A 5,598-nucleotide genomic window follows, 5' to 3' on the forward strand; every position below is an offset into this window, starting at 1 on the left:
TCACTGTTTTTAAATCAAGCCATGCTCTTTTGTTGGGAGACACTGATCCAACATCACCCAGACAAATCTCCTAATGGTGGGTGATTTCCTTTACAAAGGTTGTTCTTCCTGCTATTACAACATAATATGCAAAAAATAAAAGAATTTCAAATTCCTGTTGAAGATTAACTGGATTCCAAAAGCCGTTGCCACTGGGACGTAATAATTTTATTTTTTTTGTTGATCTAGAAATGGAAGATACAATTGAACATCTCTAGCGCTCTCTCTATGAAATGCACTCAAGTTTCTTTATAAAGCACAACTGACCGTGACGTAAGATTTCCTGGGGTCGCTTCCTCTTGGTTTCTTGAGACTCATCACCATCAGACTCCACTGATCAAGCAAGAAACATCCGAATAACCAATATTTCTGATGGCATTATGGCAACCTTAAAAACCTGCGGCTTATTGATTTTGTTTAAATGTGATGGATATCAGAGGCTTCATCAATTCCTGAGAGACCAGCAAAAATGTATTATTGCTTTTAGGTACACAGCCGCTAAAAGTGTTCAAACACCAACAAGCCTCAGAATATACATCAAGACAAAATCAATGTCTTTGAGGTTAATCTCCATTATGCATTTACAGCAGTGAATGAGCTCCTAAACCTTCCAATTTGGATTAAAAAGCATTGCATTCAGTGTGGTCAGCTCTCTCATAAAAGTTAAATTACAGAACGTATTGGATTTAGCTCTGAAATGAGAGGCCCAAACTTGATTAGAGAGCTGTCTTATCAGGAGAGATGAAAGGAAATACATATTTACAGCCAAACTGAAGGGGAATAGGTTAATTGTGCACATATTTGAATGAAGCAAGTGTCAGGGTAAAGAAGAATTGTTTTTGTGCAAGGTAGGGAATATTGGGATGGAAGACAGAAAAGGGGGCATTTTGGTGAACTTTGAAATGTGAGATATGTTCTTATAGAAAAGTAGTAAGTCCAGGCTAGCTGGTGGTGTGAGGGTTAAGGCAGCAGATCCCATATGGCCTACAGTGCAGTTCAAGTCCCAGAACTGGCAGCTTGAAAACCTTGCTGAGGGATCAGCAGTTAGCGTAATGGCTACGTCGCTGGACTCCCATGTAGTTGACCGTGGTTTGAGTCCTGGACCCGGTGGCTTACACTCACGCTGGGTGTGTGTGCATGTGTGCCCAAGATCCCAAGAGGAGAATGGAGGAGAAGGGACTGCGCCATGGCCATCCCCCTTTTGGGGTGATTTCTCGCTTTCTGTCTCTCTGTCTCTCTCTGTCATTCTCTTCTTGTCTTTGTGGAAAACACACAGCCCCTATAAAAAAAAAAAAAAAAAAAAAACTCTCCAAAAAAAAAAGAAAAGAAAAGAAAACCTTGCTGGGTGCATGTGCGTGCATGCCCAAATCCCAAGAGGAAACTGGAGGAGAAGGGATTGTGGTGCACACATCTCCCCTGAGGGGTGATATCTCGCTTTCTCTGCTCCATGGCCACTGAAAGCACACACAGTATAGCAAATTGAAAAAAAAAAGAGAAGTAGCAAAAGCAAAATGAACTGATCTAATAAGAAGTGCATTAACTGTGCTCAAGAAGTGGGCAGAAAGTACGTGATGTCCTCTGCTCTCCGCCTCCACGGCTTTACAACAGAACTCCCGGGGGTGCGAGGAGCTTTTGCAGAACTGCTGAGACTCTGTGTGTTCTACATTTCAAGTAAAATGCATCCATCTACAGAAGGAATGATAATGTCGACAGGTTACATCTAGGAGACCGACTATGCGTTACTCAAATTGCAATAAAAAATGGATCAATTAAACTTCGTCATATACTACATTATAAAGAACCCTAGTGTCTAGATTTAACTTAAACGAATTTCAAAATTTGTGTTGTACACTCCCTAAAAGAAAGAAGAAGTGAGAAATTATTGGCAAAAAAATAATGGCAACAACAGCCATTATTACAATAGCAAAAATAATTTCAGTACCAACATGTGCAGGAGCAGGTGAAGAGTGGGAGGTTTATTACATGCACTGAATAATACACCGTTACTGCCCATGTATAAGGTACTGTGTAATCATAAAACTCATATTTATTTTGCTTTACAATTGAATATTTTTTACATTTTTTTTTTTGAGAAGCTTTCGCCAGACAGAGAGAGACATGGAGACAGAAAGCGAGAAATCACCCCCCAGGGGGGATGGTCACGCCGCAATCCCTTCTCCTCCATTCTCCTCTCGGGATCTTGGGCACACACGCACACGCACCCGGCGTGAGTTCTAAGTCAGCAGGTCCGGGACGTGAACCGCGGTCGACTACGTGGGAGTCCAGCGACATAGCCATTACGTCAACTGCTGGTTCCCTGCAATTGAATATTAAATAATTTAAATTAATCTTCATCAAATTTTAAGATATTACAGACAAGTTTCAACTAGTTAAGGGAAAAATGTGAAACTTTCTTAGTGAGACGGGAAAATAAAGTATGTGCTAAGTGAAATATACAGCCTTCTTTGTTTCTTAATGTGGCTATTATTTATATTTAAATTGGAGTAAGCTTTTACTTAAGCCTAGTAAAAAATAACACATATTTTTATAGATTAAAAAGATAAACAAGTTAATACCTGAGCTAACACACTAGTTTTAGTGTAACATATAATCTTAGCAGTTTTAACATTCATAAGAATTATATGCTTGACTATATATAGAAGCTTACTGGCATTGGGACCAGCAGTTGGTGTAACGACTATGTGGATAGACTCCCACGTAGTCGACTGTGGTTTGAGTCCCAGACCTGGTGGCTTAAACTCACACCGGGCACATGTGCATGCATGCCCAAGATCCCGAGAGGAGAATGGAGGAGAAGGGATTGCGGCATGACCATTCCCCCTGGGGGGTGATTTCTCACTTTCTGTCTCTCTGTCTCTCTCTGTCTTTCTGGTGAGCACACGTGCCCTATAGTGAAAAATTCTCCAAAAAAAAAAAAAGCAGCAACAGCTTACTGACCTCATTTGTTTTAATTTTACTCGTTCACAGTCTCAGCGATTCATTCTTATACGATATCCTTAAGTCTGTCCTCAAAACTGTCTGTCCCAGAAATGCTGAGCCTAAGGCAAAATGAGATGCTATATACTGGTATGAAAATGATTTGAGGGATAATAACATATAAAAACATTAATTATATAATTTACAATACTTGTGTGAATTATTACAAATCTTTAAAGAAATGTAATTAAAATTTTGACTCAGTTATGTTGTATTTATTATTAATTGCTTTTTCACTAAAATAATGATGTGTCGAATAGTATCTGAAAGCAATGAAATTGAAATAAGTAACTCCTTAGGAAAACATTTGAAAAGTTACAAGTAGCTGCTATCTTGTGTACTGTTGCTTAGGTTGAACTGTCAGCAGAATATTTGGATCTACAAAGAGACTTCCAAAAGCTATGAAAAATAGAATTAAAGTATAAGTTTACTTCGCTGCTCCCAAATGTTGAAGTCCAGAGCCAGCAAGTGGCATGGTGGTTAAGGCACTAGATCCCCCATGGTCGACTCTGCAGTTCAAATCCCAGACCAGGCAGCTTGAAAAACACGCTGGGTGCATGTACATGTGGGCTCAAAAATCCTGGGAGGAGAATAGAGGAGAAGGAATTATGGCATGATCGCTCTCCCTGAGGTGATGACTTTTCTCTTCATCTCCAGCAAGTGTACATGTCCTATGGCAAAAATCTAAGAAAAGAAAAAATCATTTTGAAGTCTATGATTTTTTATGAAATATATGAAGATGTTACACATGTCTATATGGATACACACACACATATGTGAGTGTGTGTATATATATATATATATAGAGAGAGAGAGAGAGAGAGAGACAGTATATTTAAAAGCCAAATATGAGTCATCAAAAACTTTATGAAAAAATACATTTTATGAAGAAGCTACTGATAGGAATAAAATATTATTGCACACAGTAAATGCACACTTTTTTTTCTCCATGAACCTTTTGAAGCTCCTTCGAGCTTGTCTTCTGTGCACTCAGACCCCACATTGCTGGGGTCTGGCAGTAACTGCACGCAGAGCAGTCTGCAGCGTGCTGCCACCATGATGCTGCTGTGCCCTTCTGAGTTAGACAACGATTGGAACTGGTCCTGGAAGGTGGTTTATGATTGTTAAGATCATGCACAGAAAATACATTTCCAGGGTTAAACTTAGCTCTGTTATTCTCAAACGGTTGGAATGGTGCTTAGCACACACTCGCCAGGTATCCGGCTTATTATAAAGTTATGTAACACATGATAGATAGCCACAAGGATTACAGCATGAGGGCCTTGAAACTGTAGTCTAGCTGGGGATTTACACACCCATCGTGCCTATTTGTTTTCTTCATAGATAAGTCTTCCAGAATCTGTCTTTCAGGGGTTGCTAAGTGAATCGTTCCTTTCAAAACTAATGCATCTTCAGGGAACGTGATGAACTGTTTCAAGACTTCTTGGTCAAACCATATTTAACAGTCTTGCTTTGAGCACCACCAATCATCGGTGCGGAAAAGTGTCGTAAAGCAGTTAAGTTTCTTAGGGTGACAAGAGATGAATAAAATATTCTAGCTCTTGGTTCCAAATGCGCACCATGATGCAAGTTGGCAAGGCAGGCAGGGGCAATGCTTTTTGGCTCCAGTGTCTGCGGTGCTGGCTGCCGTGAGAGGAGCGTGTTTCCAGCAGGCAGAAATTGACAGGAACACATATGCTGCTTTGGCAAGCACGCCTGCACTTGGTCTTTTCCCGCTGACGCACAGTTGATGAAAGGCCCAAATAGATGAACCGTCTTCTCTCCCCGTCCCTTCACCTTTCCACCTTAAAGCGAATGGAAACATATTCAAAGATTGGGCCAAACAATGACTAAGAGGGGTAACTGAGAGAACGATGGGTATTTGGAAGCCACTTAATTACTGCGATACAGTTGGAAAAAGAGAACTCACGTGTTTACTAAGTGCTCACTACGTGCTGGGCACTGCGCAGATCAAAAGCCAAATAAACAGCTTTTTTTTCCTAGTCGAGAGCCAGGGCCTATTAACAGATGCCTTAGTGTGATAAATAGTGTAGGGCTATATGACAAGGAGACAAGGGCACGGAACCCGGACGGGCCTTGCACTCGCTCTGCTGCGTTGTGGACCCTTAGCAAGGCACATCACCCCTTTAGACCTTATTTGGCTTATCTCTGTATCTCTGAACGGTGAAGAGGAAAAGAAAAGGCAAGACCTTTCCATCTCCAAATTTAGTTCAGCGAGAAGCTTATTCCCATTCTGTGCTCTTAAACGTAGGTGCAGAAATCATAAAGTCAAGTATTTACAATAGTAAAAAGAAAAGAAAAAGTGAAATTTGCATAAGCCTATGGGAGGTATTAGGGATCTGGATCACATGAATGTATTTTTCAACCAAATACACTCAATTAAAAAAAGAGTCTAGGGACCAGCAGTTAGCATAATGGCTATGTCGCTGGACTCCCATGTAGTGGACCATGGTTCGAGTCCCGGACCTGGTGACTTAAACTCATGCTGGGCGCATGTGCATGCGTACCCAAGATCCTGAGAGGAGAATGGAGGAGAAGGGA

The sequence above is a fragment of the Tupaia chinensis genome, unplaced genomic scaffold, assembly GCF_000334495.1.
Source record: "Tupaia chinensis unplaced genomic scaffold, TupChi_1.0 Scaffold000487_1, whole genome shotgun sequence".
Classification (NCBI taxonomy): Eukaryota; Metazoa; Chordata; class Mammalia; order Scandentia; family Tupaiidae; genus Tupaia; species Tupaia belangeri.